This window comes from Triturus cristatus, unplaced genomic scaffold (genome assembly GCF_964204655.1).
Source record: "Triturus cristatus unplaced genomic scaffold, aTriCri1.1 SCAFFOLD_247, whole genome shotgun sequence".
Taxonomy (NCBI): Eukaryota; Metazoa; Chordata; class Amphibia; order Caudata; family Salamandridae; genus Triturus; species Triturus cristatus.
Window position 1 is genome coordinate 213136 of NW_028188316.1, and position 16395 is coordinate 229530.

Sequence of the window (16395 nt, forward strand, 5' to 3'; positions counted from 1 at the left end):
AGCCATCTTGTCTATGTTTCTCATCTAATGCATTTTTTTGTTTCTTTCACAGGTCTACCCCGGCCCGTGTCGTCTCCGTGCAGCGTCTTGCATGGAGTTCTTTGCCCGGTATGTATGATGCTGGTTGCGGGTCTTAGGTAAGCCACCTTGTCTTTCTTTCTCATCTAATGTTTTTTTCTGTTTCTTTTTCAGGTCTACCCCGGCCCATGTCGCCTCCGTGCAGTGTTGTGCATGGGGTGCTTTGCCCGGTATGTATGCTGCTTGTTGCAGGTCTCAGGTAAGCCATCTTGTCTATCTTTCTCATCTAATGCATTTTTCTGTTTCTTTTACAGGTCTACCCCGGCCCGTGTCATCACCGTGCAGCGTCGTGCATGGAGTGCTTTGCCCGGTATGTATGATGCTGTTTGCGGGTCTTAGGTAAGCCATCTTGTCTTTCTTTCTCATCTGATGTTTTTTTGTGTTTCTTTTTCAGGTCTACCCCGGCCTGTGTGGTCTCCGTGCAGCGTCGTGCAAGGAGTGCTTTGCCCGGGATGTATGATGCTGTTTGCGGGTCTTAGGTAAGCCATCTTGTCTATGTTTCTCATCTAATGCATTTTTCTGTTTCTTTTACAGGTCTACCCCGGCCCGTGTCGTCTCCGTGCAGCGTCATGCATGGGGTGCTTTGCCCGGTATGTATGATGCTGTTTGCGGGTCTTAGGTAAGCCATATTGTCTTTCTTTCTCATCTAATGTTTTTTTGTGTTTCTTTTTCAGGTCTACCCTGGCACGTGTCGTCTCCGTGCAGCGTCGTGCAAGTAGTGCTTTGCCCGGTATGTATGATGCTCTTTGCGGGTCTTAGGTAAGCCATCTTGTCTATGTTTCTCATCTAATGCATTTTTCTGTTTCTTTTACAGGTCTACCCTGGCCCGTGTCGTCTCCGTGCAGCGTCGTGCATGGTGTGCTATGCCCGGTATGTATGATGCTGTTTGCAGGTCTTAGGTAAACCATCTTGTCTTTCTTTCTCATCTAATGATTTTTTGTGTTTCTTTTTCAGGTCTACCCCGGCCTGTGTCGTCTCCGTGCAGCGTCGTGCAAGGAGTGCTTTGCCCGGTATGTATGCTGCTGGTTGCGTGTCTCAGGTAAGCCATCTTGTCTATGTTTCTCATCTAATGCATTTTTCTGTTTCTTTTACAGGTCTACTCCGGCCCGTGTTGTCTCCGTGCAGCGTCGTGCATGGAGTGCTTTGCCTGGTATGTATGATGCTGTTTGCGGGTCTTAGGTAAGCCATCTGGTCTTTCTTTCTCATCTAATGTTTTTTTGTGTTTCTTTTTCAGGTGTTCCCCGGCCCGTTTCGTCTTCGTGCAGCGTCGTGCAAGTAGTGCTTTGTCCGGTATGTATGATGCTGTTTACGGGTCTTAGGTAAGCCATCTTGTCTTTCTTTCTCATCTAATGTTTTTTTGTGTTTCTTTTTCAGGTCTACCCTGGCCCGTGTCTTCTCCGTGCAGCGTCGTGCAAGGAGTGCTTTGCCCGGTAAGTATGATGCTGGTTGCGGGTCTTAGGTAAGTCATCTTGTCTTTCTTTCTCATCTTATGTTTTTTTCTTTTTCTTTTTCAGGTCTACCCCGGCCCGTGTCACCTCTGTGCAGCGTCGTGCATGGAGTGCTTTGCCCTGTATGTATGCTGCTGGTTGTGGGTCTCAGGTAAGCCATCTTGTCTATCTTTCTCATCTAATGCATTTTTCTGTTTCTTTTACAGGTCTACCCCGGCCCGTGTCGTCACCGTGCAGCGTCGTGCAAGGAGTGCTTTGCCCGGTATGTATGATGCTGTTTGCAGGTCTTAGGTAAACCATCTTGTCTTTCTTTCTCATCTAATGTTATTTTTGTTTCTTTTTCAGGTCTACCCTGGCCCGTGTCATCTCCGTGCAGCGTCGTGCAACGAGTGCTTTGCCCGGTATGTATGATGCTGTTTGCGGGTCTTAGGTAAGCCATCTTGTCTATGTTTCTCATCTAATGCATTTTTCTGTTTCTTTTACATGTCTACCCTGGCCCGTGTCGTCTCCGTGCAGCGTCGTGCATGGTGTGCTATGCCCGGTATGTATGATGCTGTTTGCAGGTCTTAGGTAAACCATCTTGTCTTTCTTTCTCATCTAATGTTTTTTTGTGTTTCTTTTTCAGGTCTACCCCGGCCTGTGTTGTCTCCGTGCAGCGTCGTGCAAGGAGTGCTTTGCCCGGTATGTATGCTGCTGGTTGTGTGTCTCAGGTAAGCCATCTTGTCTATGTTTCTCATCTAATGCATTTTTCTGTTTCTTTTACAGGTCTACTCCGGCCCGTGTTGTCTCCGTGCAGCGTCGTGCATGGAGTGCTTTGCCTGGTATGTATGATGCTGTTTGCGGGTCTTAGGTAAGCCATCTGGTCTTTCTTTCTCATCTAATGTTTTTTTGTGTTTCTTTTTCAGGTGTTCCCCGGCCCGTTTCGTCTTCGTGCAGCGTCGTGCAAGTAGTGCTTTGTCCGGTATGTATGATGCTGTTTACGGGTCTTAGGTAAGCCATCTTGTCTTTCTTTCTCATCTAATGTTTTTTTGTGTTTCTTTTTCAGGTCTACCCTGGCCCGTGTCTTCTCCGTGCAGCGTCGTGCAAGGAGTGCTTTGCCCGGTAAGTATGATGCTGGTTGCGGGTCTTAGGTAATCCATCTTGTCTTTCTTTCTCATCTAATGTTTTTTTGTGTTTCTTTTTCAGGTCTACCCCAGCCTGTGTCGTCTCCATGCAGCGTCGTGCAAGGAGTGCTTTGCCCGGTATGTATGATGCTGTTTGCGGGTCTTAGGTAAGCCATCTTGTCTTTCTTTCTCATCTAATGTTTTTTTGTGTTTCTTTTTCAGGTCTACCCCGGCCCGTGTCGTCTCCGTGCAGCGTCTTGCAAGGAGTGCTTTGCCCGGTATGTATGCTGCTGGTTGCGTGTCTCAGGTAAGCCATCTTGTCTTTCTTTCTCATCTAATGTTTTTTTGTGTTTCTTTTTCAGGTCTACCCCGGCCCGTGTCGTCTCCGTGCAGCGTCGTGCAAGGAGTGCTTTGCCCAGTATGTATGCTGCTGGTTGCGTGTATCAGGTAAGCCATCTTGTCTATCTTTCTCATCTAATGCATTTTTCTGTTTCTTTTACAGGTCTACCCCAGCCCGTGTCGTCTCCGTGCAGCGTCGTGCATGGAGTGCTTTGCCCGGTATGTATGATGCTGTTTGCGGGTCTTAGGTAAGCCATCTTGTCTTTCTTTCTCATCTAATGTTTTTTTGTGTTTCTTTTTCAGGTCTACCCCGGCCCGTGTCGTCTCCATGCAGCGTCGTGCAAGGAGTGATTTGCCCTGTATGTATGATGCTGTTTGCGGGTCTTAGGTAAGCCATCTTGTCTTTCTTTCTCATCTAATGTTTTTTTGTGTTTCTTTTTCAGGTCTACCCCGGCCCGTGTCGTCTCCGTGCAGCGTCTTGCAAGGAGTGCTTTGCCCGGTATGTATGCTGCTGGTTGCATGTCTCAGGTAAGCCATCTTGTCTATGTTTCTCATCTAATGCATTTTTCTCTTTGTTTTTCAGGTCTACCCCGGCCCGTGTTGTCTCCGTGCAGCGTCGTGCAAAGAGTGCTTTGCCCGGTATGTATGCTGCTGGTTGCGTGTCTCAGGTAAGCCATCTTGTCTTTCTTTCTCATCTAATGTTTTTTGTGTTTCTTTTTCAGGTCTAACCCGGCCCGTGTCGTCTCCGTGCAGCGTCGTGCAAGGAGTGCTTTGCCCGGTATGTATGCTGCTGGTTGCGTGTCTCAGGTAAGCCATCTTGTCTATGTTTCTCATCTAATGCATTTTTTTGTTTCTTTCACAGGTCTACCCCGGCCCGTGTCGTCTCCGTGCAGCGTCTTGCATGGAGTTCTTTGCCCGGTATGTATGATGCTGGTTGCGGGTCTTAGGTAAGCCACCTTGTCTTTCTTTCTCATCTAATGTTTTTTTCTGTTTCTTTTTCAGGTCTACCCCGGCCCATGTCGCCTCCGTGCAGTGTTGTGCATGGGGTGCTTTGCCCGGTATGTATGCTGCTTGTTGCAGGTCTCAGGTAAGCCATCTTGTCTATCTTTCTCATCTAATGCATTTTTCTGTTTCTTTTACAGGTCTACCCCGGCCCGTGTCATCACCGTGCAGCGTCGTGCATGGAGTGCTTTGCCCGGTATGTATGATGCTGTTTGCGGGTCTTAGGTAAGCCATCTTGTCTTTCTTTCTCATCTGATGTTTTTTTGTGTTTCTTTTTCAGGTCTACCCCGGCCTGTGTGGTCTCCGTGCAGCGTCGTGCAAGGAGTGCTTTGCCCGGGATGTATGATGCTGTTTGCGGGTCTTAGGTAAGCCATCTTGTCTATGTTTCTCATCTAATGCATTTTTCTGTTTCTTTTACAGGTCTACCCCGGCCCGTGTCGTCTCCGTGCAGCGTCATGCATGGGGTGCTTTGCCCGGTATGTATGATGCTGTTTGCGGGTCTTAGGTAAGCCATATTGTCTTTCTTTCTCATCTAATGTTTTTTTGTGTTTCTTTTTCAGGTCTACCCTGGCACGTGTCGTCTCCGTGCAGCGTCGTGCAAGTAGTGCTTTGCCCGGTATGTATGATGCTCTTTGCGGGTCTTAGGTAAGCCATCTTGTCTATGTTTCTCATCTAATGCATTTTTCTGTTTCTTTTACAGGTCTACCCTGGCCCGTGTCGTCTCCGTGCAGCGTCGTGCATGGTGTGCTATGCCCGGTATGTATGATGCTGTTTGCAGGTCTTAGGTAAACCATCTTGTCTTTCTTTCTCATCTAATGATTTTTTGTGTTTCTTTTTCAGGTCTACCCCGGCCTGTGTCGTCTCCGTGCAGCGTCGTGCAAGGAGTGCTTTGCCCGGTATGTATGCTGCTGGTTGCGTGTCTCAGGTAAGCCATCTTGTCTATGTTTCTCATCTAATGCATTTTTCTGTTTCTTTTACAGGTCTACTCCGGCCCGTGTTGTCTCCGTGCAGCGTCGTGCATGGAGTGCTTTGCCTGGTATGTATGATGCTGTTTGCGGGTCTTAGGTAAGCCATCTGGTCTTTCTTTCTCATCTAATGTTTTTTTGTGTTTCTTTTTCAGGTGTTCCCCGGCCCGTTTCGTCTTCGTGCAGCGTCGTGCAAGTAGTGCTTTGTCCGGTATGTATGATGCTGTTTACGGGTCTTAGGTAAGCCATCTTGTCTTTCTTTCTCATCTAATGTTTTTTTGTGTTTCTTTTTCAGGTCTACCCTGGCCCGTGTCTTCTCCGTGCAGCGTCGTGCAAGGAGTGCTTTGCCCGGTAAGTATGATGCTGGTTGCGGGTCTTAGGTAAGTCATCTTGTCTTTCTTTCTCATCTTATGTTTTTTTCTTTTTCTTTTTCAGGTCTACCCCGGCCCGTGTCACCTCTGTGCAGCGTCGTGCATGGAGTGCTTTGCCCTGTATGTATGCTGCTGGTTGTGGGTCTCAGGTAAGCCATCTTGTCTATCTTTCTCATCTAATGCATTTTTCTGTTTCTTTTACAGGTCTACCCCGGCCCGTGTCGTCACCGTGCAGCGTCGTGCAAGGAGTGCTTTGCCCGGTATGTATGATGCTGTTTGCAGGTCTTAGGTAAACCATCTTGTCTTTCTTTCTCATCTAATGTTATTTTTGTTTCTTTTTCAGGTCTACCCTGGCCCGTGTCATCTCCGTGCAGCGTCGTGCAACGAGTGCTTTGCCCGGTATGTATGATGCTGTTTGCGGGTCTTAGGTAAGCCATCTTGTCTTTCTTTCTCATCTAATTTTTTTTGTGTTTCTTTTTCAGGTCTAACCCGGCCCGTGTCGTCTCCGTGCAGCGTCATGCAAGGAGTGCTTTGCCCGGTATGTATGATGCTGTTTGCAGGTCTTAGGTAAACCATCTTGTCTTTCTTTCTCATCTAATGCATTTTTCTGTTTCTTTTACAGGTCTACTCCGGCCCGTGTCATCTCCGTGCAGCGTCGTGCATGGAGTGCTTTGCCTGGTATGTATGATGCTGTTTGCGGGTCTTAGGTAAGCCATATGGTCTTTCTTTCTCATCTAATGTTTTTTTGTGTTTCAGGTCTACCCCAGCCCGTTTTGTCTCCGTGCAGCGTCGTGCAAGTAGTGCTTTGTCCGGTATGTATGATGCTGTTTGCGGGTCTTAGGTAAGCCATCTTGTCTTTCTTTCTCATCTAATGTTTTTTTGTGTTTCTTTTTCAGGTCTACCCTGGCCCGTGTCATCTCCGTGCAGCGTCGTGCAAGGAGTGCTTTGCCCGGTATGTATGCTGCTGGTTGCGTGTCTCAGGTAAGCCATCTTGTCTTTCTTCCTCATCTAATTTTTTGTGTGTTTCTTTTTCAGGTCTACCCCGGCCCATGTCGTCTCCGTGCAGCGTCGTGCAAGGAGTGCTTTGCCCGGTATGTATGATGCTGTTTGCGGGTCTTAGGTAAGCCATCTAGTCTTTCTTTCTGATCTAATTTTTTTTGTGTTTCTTTTTCAGGTCTAACCCGGCTCTTGTCGTCTCCGTGCAGCGTCGTGCAAGGAGTGCTTTGCCCGGTATGTATGATGCTGTTTGCGGGTCTTAGGTTAGCCATCGTGTCTATGTTTCTCATCTAATGCATTTTTCTGTTTGTTTTTCAGGTCTACCCCGGCCCGTATCATCTCCGTGCAGCGTCGTGCAAGGAGTGCTTTGCCCGGTATGTATGCTGCTGGTTGCATGTCTCAGGTAAGCCATCTTGTCTATGTTTCTCATCTAATGCATTTTTCTGTTTCTTTTACAGGTCTACCCCGGCCCGTGTCGTCTCCGTGCAGTGTCTTGCATGTAGTGCTTTGCCCGGTAAGTATGATGTTGGTTGCGGGATTTAGGTAAGCCATCTTGTCTTTCTTTCTCATCTGATGTTTTTTTGTGTTTCATTTTCAGGTCTACCCCGGCCCGTGTCGTCTCCGTGCAGCGTCGTGCAAGGAGTGCTTTGCCCGGTATGTATGATGCTGTTTGCGGGTCTTAGGTAAGCCATCTTGTTTATGTTTCTCATCTAATGCATTTATCTGTTTCTTTTACAGGTCTACCCCGGCCCGTGTCGTCTCCGTGCAGCGTCGTGCATGGAGTGCTTTGCCCGGTATGTATGATGCTGTTTGCAGGTCTTAGGTAAGCCATCTTGTGTTTCTTTCTCATCTAATGTTTTTTTGTGTTTCTTTTTCAGGTCTACCCCGGCCTGTGTCGTCTCCGTGCAGCGTCGTGCAAGGAGTGCTTTGCCCAGTATGTATGCTGCTGGTTGCGTGTATCAGGTAAGCCATCTTGTCTATCTTTCTCATCTAATGCATTTTTCTGTTTCTTTTACAGGTCTACCCCGGCCCGTGTCGTCTCCGTGCAGCGTCGTGCATGGAGTGCTTTGCCCGGTATGTATGTTGCTGTTTGCGGGTCTTAGGTAATCCATCTTGTCTTTCTTTCTCATCTAATGTTTTTTTGTGTTTCTTTTTCAGGTCTACCCCGGCCCGTGTCGTCTCCATGCAGCGTCGTGCAAGGAGTGCTTTGCCCGGTATGTATGATGCTGTTTGCGGGTCTTAGGTAAGCCATCTTGTCTTTCTTTCTCATCTAATGTTTTTTTGTGTTTCTTTTTCAGGTCTACCCCGGCCCATGTCGTTTCCGTGCAGCGTCTTGCAAGGAGTGCTTTGCCCAGTATGTATGCTGCTGGTTGCATGTCTCAGGTAAGCCATCTTGTCTATGTTTCTCATCTAATGCATTTTTCTCTTTGTTTTTCAGGTCTACCCCGGCCCGTGTCGTCTCCGTGCAGCGTCGTGCAAAGATTGCTTTGCCCGGTATGTATGCTGCTGGTTGCGTGTCTCAGGTAAGCCATCTTGTCTTTATTTCTCATCTAATGTTTTTTGTGTTTCTTTTTCAGGTCTCACCCGGCCCGTGTCGTCTCCGTGCAGCGTCGTGCAAGGAGTGCTTTGCCCGGTATGTATGCTGCTGGTTGCGTGTCTCAGGTAAGCCATCTTGTCTATGTTTCTCATCTAATGCATTTTTTTGTTTCTTTCACAGGTCTACCCTGGCCCGTGTCGTCTCCGTGCAGCGTCTCTCATGGAGTTCTTTGCCCGGTATGTATGATGCTGGTTGCGGGTCTTAGGTAAGCCACCTTGTCTTTCTTTCTCATCTAATGTTTTTTTCTGTTTCTTTTTCAGGTCTACCCCGGCCCGTGTCGCCTCCGTGCAGTGTTGTGCATGGAGTGCTTTGCCCGGTATGTATGCTGCTTGTTGCGGGTCTCAGGTAAGCCATCTTGTCTATCTTTCTCATCTAATGCATTTTTCTGTTTCTTTTACAGGTCTACCCCGGCCCGTGTCATCACCGTGCAGTGTCGTGCATGGAGTGCTTTGCCCGGTATGTATGATGCTGTTTGCGGGTCTTAGGTAAGCCATCTTGTCTTTCTTTCTCATCTGATGTTTTTTTGTGTTTCTTTTTCAGGTCTACCCCGGCCTGTGTCGTCTCCGTGCAGCGTCGTGCAAGGAGTTCTTTGCCCGGGATGTATGATGCTGTTTGCGGGTCTTAGGTAAGCCATCTTGTCTATGTTTCTCATCTAATGCATTTTTCTGTTTCTTTTACAGGTCTACCCCGGCCCGTGTCGTCTCCGTGCAGCGTCATGCATGGGATGCTTTGCCCGGTATGTATGATGCTGATTGCGGGTCTTAGGTAAGCCATATTGTCTTTCTTTCTCATCTAATGTTTTTTTGTGTTTTTTTTCAGGTCTACCCTGGCACGTGTCGTCTCCGTGCAGCGTCGTGCAAGGAGTGCTTTGCCCGGTATGTATGATGCTCTTTGCGGGTCTTAGGTAAGCCATCTTGTCTATGTTTCTCATCTAATGCATTTTTCTGTTTCTTTTACAGGTCTACCCCGGCCCGTGTCGTCTCCGTGCAGCGTCGTGCATGTTGTGCTTTGCCCGGTATGTATGATGCTGTTTGCAGGTCTTAGGTAAACCATCTTGTCTTTCTTTCTCATCTAATTTTTTTTGTGTTTCTTTTTCAGGTCTACCCCGGCCTGTGTCGTCTCCGTGCAGCATCGTGCAAGGAGTGCTTTGCCCGGTAAGTATGATGCTGGTTGCGGGTCTTAGGTAAGCCACCTTGTCTTTCTTTCTCATATAATGTTTTTTTCTGTTTCTTTTTCAGGTCTACCCCGGCCCGTGTCGCCTCGCCCGGTATGTATGCTGCTGGTTGCGGGTCTCAGGTAAGCCATCCTGTCTATCTTTCTCATCTATTGCATTTTTCTGTTTCTTTTACAGGTCTACCCCGGCCCGTGTCGTCACCGTTACAGGTCTACTCCGGCCCGTGTCGTCTCCGTGCAGCGTCGTGCATGGAGTGCTTTGCCTGGTATGTATGATGCTGTTTGCGGGTCTTAGGTAAGCCATCTGGTCCTTCTTTCTCATCTAATGTTTTTTTGTGTATCTTTTTCAGGTCTACCCCAGCCCGTGTCGTCTCCATGCAGCGTCGTGCAAGGAGTGCTTTGCCCGGTATGTATGATGCTGTTTGCGGGTCTTAGGTAAGCCATCTTGTCTTTCTTTCTCATCTAATGTTTTTTTGTGTTTCTTTTTCAGGTCTACCCCGGCCCGTGTCGTTTCCGTGCAGCGTCTTGCAAGGAGTGCTTTGCCCAGTATGTATGCTGCTGGTTGCATGTCTCAGGTAAGCCATCTTGTCTATGTTTCTCATCTAATGCATTTTTCTCTTTGTTTTTCAGGTCTACCCCGGCCCGTGTCGTCTCCGTGCAGCGTCGTGCAAAGATTGCTTTGCCCGGTATGTATGCTGCTGGTTGCGTGTCTCAGGTAAGCCATCTTGTCTTTATTTCTCATCTAATGTTTTTTGTGTTTCTTTTTCAGGTCTCACCCGGCCCGTGTCGTCTCCGTGCAGCGTCGTGCAAGGAGTGCTTTGCCCGGTATGTATGCTGCTGGTTGCGTGTCTCAGGTAAGCCATCTTGTCTATGTTTCTCATCTAATGCATTTTTTTGTTTCTTTCACAGGTCTACCCTGGCCCGTGTCGTCTCCGTGCAGCGTCTCTCATGGAGTTCTTTGCCCGGTATGTATGATGCTGGTTGCGGGTCTTAGGTAAGCCACCTTGTCTTTCTTTCTCATCTAATGTTTTTTTTTGTTTCTTTTTCAGGTCTACCCCGGCCCGTGTCGCCTCCGTGCAGTGTTGTGCATGGAGTGCTTTGCCCGGTATGTATGCTGCTTGTTGCGGGTCTCAGGTAAGCCATCTTGTCTATCTTTCTCATCTGATGTTTTTTTGTGTTTCTTTTTCAGGTCTACCCCGGCCTGTGTCGTCTCCGTGCAGCGTCGTGCAAGGAGTTCTTTGCCCGGGATGTATGATGCTGTTTGCGGGTCTTAGGTAAGCCATCTTGTCTATGTTTCTCATCTAATGCATTTTTCTGTTTCTTTTACAGGTCTACCCCGGCCCGTGTCGTCTCCGTGCAGCGTCATGCATGGGATGCTTTGCCCGGTATGTATGATGCTGATTGCGGGTCTTAGGTAAGCCATATTGTCTTTCTTTCTCATCTAATGTTTTTTTGTGTTTTTTTTCAGGTCTACCCTGGCACGTGTCGTCTCCGTGCAGCGTCGTGCAAGGAGTGCTTTGCCCGGTATGTATGATGCTCTTTGCGGGTCTTAGGTAAGCCATCTTGTCTATGTTTCTCATCTAATGCATTTTTCTGTTTCTTTTACAGGTCTACCCCGGCCCGTGTCGTCTCCGTGCAGCGTCGTGCATGTTGTGCTTTGCCCGGTATGTATGATGCTGTTTGCAGGTCTTAGGTAAACCATCTTGTCTTTCTTTCTCATCTAATGTTTTTTTGTGTTTCTTTTTCAGGTCTACCCCGGCCTGTGTCGTCTCCGTGCAGCGTCGTGCAAGGAGTGCTTTGCCCGGTAAGTATGATGCTGGTTGCGGGTCTTAGGTAAGCCACCTTGTCTTTCTTTCTCATATAATGTTTTTTTCTGTTTCTTTTTCAGGTCTACCCCGGCCCGTGTCGCCTCGCCCGGTATGTATGCTGCTGGTTGCGGGTCTCAGGTAAGCCATCCTGTCTATCTTTCTCATCTATTGCATTTTTCTGTTTCTTTTACAGGTCTACCCTGGCCCGTGTCGTCACCGTTACAGGTCTACCCTGGCCCGTGTCATCTCCGTGCAGCGTCGTGCAAGGAGTGCTTTGCCCGGTATGTATGCTGCTGGTTGCGTGTCTCAGGTAAGCCATCTTGTCTTTCTTTCTCATCTAATTTTTTTTGTGTTTCTTTTTCAGGTCTACCCCGGCCCGTGTCGTCTCCGTGCAGCGTCGTGCAAGGAGTGCTTTGCCCGGTATGTATGATGCTGTTTGCGGGTCTTAGGTAAGCCATCTTGTCTATGTTTCTCATCTAATGCATTTTTCTGTTTCTTTTACAGGTCTACCCCGGCCCGTGTCGTCTCCGTGCAGCGTCGTGCATGGAGTGTTTTGCCTGGTATGTATGATGCTGTTTGCGGGTCTTAGGTAAGCCATCTGGTCTTTCTTTCTCATCTAATGTTTTTTTGTGTTTCTTTTTCAGGTCTACCCCAGCCCGTTTCGTCTCCATGCAGCGTCGTGCAAGTAGTGCTTTGTCCGGTATGTATGATGCTGTTTGTGGGTCTTAGGTAAGCCATCTTGTCTTTCTTTCTCATCTAATGTTTTTTTGTGTTTCTTTTTCAGGTCTACCCTGGCCCGTGTCATCTCCGTGCAGCGTCGTGCAAGGAGTGCTTTGCCCGGTATGTATGATGCTGTTTGCGGGTCTTAGGTAAGCCATCTTGTCTTTCTTTCTCATCTAATTTTTTTTGTGTTTCTTTTTCAGGTCTAACCCGGCCCGTGTCGTCTCCGTGCAGCGTCGTGCAAGGAGTGCTTTGCCCGGTATGTATGATGCTGTTTGCGGGTCTTAGGTAAGCCATCTTGTCTATGTTTCTCATCTAAAGCATTTTTCTGTTTCTTTTACAGGTCTACCCCGGCCCGTGTCGTCTCCGTGCAGCGTCGTGCATGCATTGCTTTGCCCGGTATGTATGATGCTGTTTGCAGGTCTTAGGTAAACCATCTTGTCTTTCTTTCTCATCTAATGTTTTTTTGTGTTTCTTTTTCAGGTCTACCCCGGCCTGTGTCGTCTCCGTGCATCGTCGTGCAAGGAGTGCTTTGCCCGGTATGTATGCTGCTGGTTGCGTGTCTCAGGTAAGTCATCTTGTCTATGTTTCTCATCTAATGCATTTTTCTGTTTCTTTTACAGGTCTACTCCGGCCCGTGTCGTCTCCGTGCAGCGTCGTGCATGGAGTGCTTTGCATGGTATGTATGATGCTGTTTGCGGGTCTTAGGTAAGCCATCTGGTCTTTCTTTCTCATCTAATGTTTTTTTGTGTTTCAGGTCTACCCCAGCCCGTTTCGTCTCCGTGCAGCGTCGTGCAAGTAGTGCTTTGTCCGGTATGTATGATGCTGTTTGCGGGTCTTAAGTAAGCCATCTTGTCTTTCTTTTTCATCTAATGTTTTTTTGTGTTTCTTTTTCAGGTCTACCCTGGACCGTGTCATCTCCGTGCAGCGTCGTGCAAGGAGTGCTTTGCCCGGTATGTATGCTGCTGGTTGCGTGTCTCAGGTAAGCCATCTTGTCTTTCTTTCTCATCTAATTTTTTTTGTGTTTCTTTTTCAGGTCTACCCCGGCCCGTGTCGTCTACGTGCAGCGTCGTGCAAGGAGTGCTTTGCCCGGTATGTATGATGCTGTTTGCGGGTCTTAGGTAAGCCATCTAGTCTTTCTTTTTGATCTAATTTTTGTGTGTTTCTTTTTCAGGTCTAACCCGGCCCTTGTCGTCTCCGTGCAGCGTCGTGCAAGGAGTGCTTTGCCCGGTATGTATGATGCTGTTTGCGGGTCTTAGGTAAGCCATCTTGTCTATGTTTCTCATCTAATGCATTTTTCTGTTTCTTTTACAGGTCTACCCCGGCCCGTGTCGTCTCCGTGCAGCGTCGTGCATGGAGTGCTTTGCCCGGTATGTATGATGCTGTTTGCGGGTCTTAGGTAAGCCATCTTGTCTTTCTTTCTCATCTAATGTTTTTTTGTGTTTCTTTTTCAGGTCTACCCCGGCCCGTGTCGTCTCCGTGCAGCGTCGTGCAAGGAGTGCTTTGCCCAGTATGTATGCTGCTGGTTGCATGTCTCAGGTAAGCCATCGTGTCTATGTTTCTCATTGTGAGAAGTTGGCCTGATGTATGATTTCACTAGTTCTAGTGTACACCTTATATCAGTCCAAATACCCTTATGGTGATTGGTTGTAAAGTCAACCTTATAGACCAGCTATCCTAGTGGTAGCATGGACAAGAGCAGTCTTAGGCTAAACTCTGAATGGCATGTGAAGCCAGCTGTGATACCATATATAATCCCTTGAATACCAAATGAAAGGACACCACAACAGATATATATATAAAATAAAGTGTATTTATTCTAGTCAAACCCTCAGCACTCTTTATGAGATTAGAGGTAAGTACAACACAGTCTTATTTAAGCATACATTAAGTCACACAGGTAAGTAATACAGTTAGGCCCTAGGGGCCACGCAAACCATATACTAAGTAAGTGGTATAAGGACCACTGTCACGGAAATAGAATAGGCCTAGGCCTCGGGAATCGCTGGGGCTACACTATACTACCAAAGGTTAGGAAGTGGGAGGCCCACGGGATTCGTGTGCAGAGTGAAAACACTCACGCGTAATGCGTAAAAGTCACTAGCACTAGTACAGTTTAGAAATAGACAGATTTAGGACACTTCCGGAGTAGCTAAGAAGTCGAGACTGGAAAACTAGACACTAGGATAGTCACTATCCTGATGAGCACCGGAGTACCCAAGTTACCTAGCCCACAGGCTGCGGGTGCATAGGGGTGAAGTTGCGTCGGTTTTCGTCGTCGACTCCTATGGATGCCTGCAGAAAGATGCTGACAGGCAGTCAGTGAAGAGTGTCCGGTGGATCCCAAGGCTGGGATCAAGAAGAGAGGAGACCTGCAAGCAGAAGGGACAGAGTCAAGGTCACTAGTCAGTGACCACGTGGAATCAGGAAGGAACCAGGCGATGTCGTGAAGATTGCAGGTGAAGGTGAAGCTTGTCGCTGCAGCCAGGAGGACCAGGAAGCGTCGAGGACGACCAGGACCAGGAGGCGAGCTGTCCCACGAAGGCTCTTGCTGTCGGCGGCGTCGAAGTTGGACTAGGACTCACCAAGCCTTGGCAAGCGGAACCCACGCAGAACGGAGGACTTGCTTCTGGTGCAGACCAGGAAGGTCTGGGATGCTTCTCTTTTTCAAAGGAGCAGGAGCCAGTCTGGAGGAGCCAAACCAGTGATGAACATTTCAGGGTGCGTCGTCACAAAGGCCACTAGCCAGCGGGCAAGCAACCGGACAGACGCGGCAAGCAGGAAAATGCTGAAGGGCCCCACGCAGAACTCGTGGAGTGTGGGGGGCTGATCTTCGGTGCAGATGGTTCTTGGGGTTGGGGCATATCAATCCCCGGTGCACAACTTCGAGGGTGCCTCAGAAGCTGCGCTTGTAGATACTAGACACTTTTCCCAGGTAGCCGGTCCCACGTCGCTCGTCGCCTCCACGGATCTCAGCTCTGCTGTGGATGTGGATCAGGGTCGGAGAAGTCTGGAAGTCAAGGCTCTGGTCGGGCTCTGCAGTCGGTTCCTCGTAGAACTTGGGCAAAGCAAAGGGTAGTCTCTTGATGGTGCCTGTTTGCACAGGGTAGCCACTCCTTGGCCACAAGGGAGATTCTTCAGTCTTCTTCTTTCGTCGAATGTCGAAGGTCCAGAGTTTCTGTTCAAGTTTGCAGGTTCAGGATAATCTAAAGTCTTGAGGCCCAACTCCCACTCTTATACTAATCTGGGGGGCTGGGATACCTGCTAGGTCACGCCTTATGGGTGGGACCTGGGAGGGGGTGGTTACACCCACTTCCCTTTGTCCAGTTTCGCGCCAGAGCTGGGGCTGGAGTGCCCCAGCGCCGGTTTGAACTGGACTATGCAAGGAACACCTTGTGTGCCCCAGGCATGTCTCATTCCTTTCAGCCCACCCTGCCCCAATACACTGAAGGCTGTCTGGGGAGGTGCTAGCACCTCCCCAAGCAGGAAACCTATTGTCCAGGCCTCCCTGGCTGGGATCACTCCCAGCTGCAGGAGGTCAGGCTTGTGTCGTGGCAGCAGCATCCATTTTGTGATGCTGAGGCTTTGGTCAGAGGCTAACAGTGAAGTATGATTTTAACATGTCTTTCCCTCTAGAAGGGGGGAATAATATCCTCATGTCCAGAAATGGTATGGGGGTATTATTCCACAGTGTTAGACACCTTACACGACATGTTTCGATAAAGCCAAACCATAGTTACCATAACCGTCTAAGATTATAAGGCACTTTAAGAGTATATGGTAGGCTATATCATAGAACAGCTATAAGGACATGGTTCCGAAAGCTGCAGACAGGCTCAGCTCATGCTAGAGCACCATCTCACATGTTACCAAGCACTCTGCCTCCAGGATCGTTAAGGCCTGCCATAGGAGTGACTGATAGGTACACATGTGTCTATATGTAAGTTAGGTATAGGAATACTACACCTAAGCAAGGGGTGATTACACAACCTTGCCCCAGCTGAGTGATCAGCCAGTTGTGTCAAAATGGAAGGCCAGGCCAGGGGTGGCATAATACATGCTGCAGCCCCTGGTAGGCCTAGGGTACACCTATGCCCTGGGTACCTAGGGTACACTGTACAGGGGCCAATAAGGTGACCCTATCCAAATGGGTTATGCACCTAAAGTACATAGTATCAATTTAGAGAGAGAACAGCAGGGCTGTGGGTCTGATTAGCAGGCCCACAGCCACATCTAAGTCGAAAACCAGTAAAGCAAAAGCAAAAAGTGGGGGTGAACATATAAAGCAGACCCTACTCTCCTACACATCCCCCCCCCCCCCAAACTTAGGGACATTAAACTAACCTTGACCAGTTGAGTCTTCATGTTCTAAGTGGAAATATCTGGAGAGTCCATCTGCATTGGCATGGTCAGTCCCAGGTCTATGTTCCACTGTGAAGTCCATCCCCTGTAGGGAAATGGACCACCTAAGAAGTTTGGGATTTTCACCCTTCATCTGATTTAGCCACAAGAGGGGCTTATGGTCTGTCTGAATCTTGAAGTGAGTGCCAAACAAGTATGGCCTCAGCTTTTTCAGGGCCCAAACCACAGCAAAGGCCTCCCTCTCAATAGCTGACCAACGTTTCTCTCTAGGGGTCAGCCTTCTACTTATAAAAGCAATGGGCTGGTCTTGACCATCTACATTCAGTTGTGAAAGAACAGCTCCCACACCTAACTCAGAAGCATCTGTCTGGACAATGAACTCTTTGGAGTAGTCTGGACTTTTCAGAATAGGTGCACTGCACATGGCCTGCTT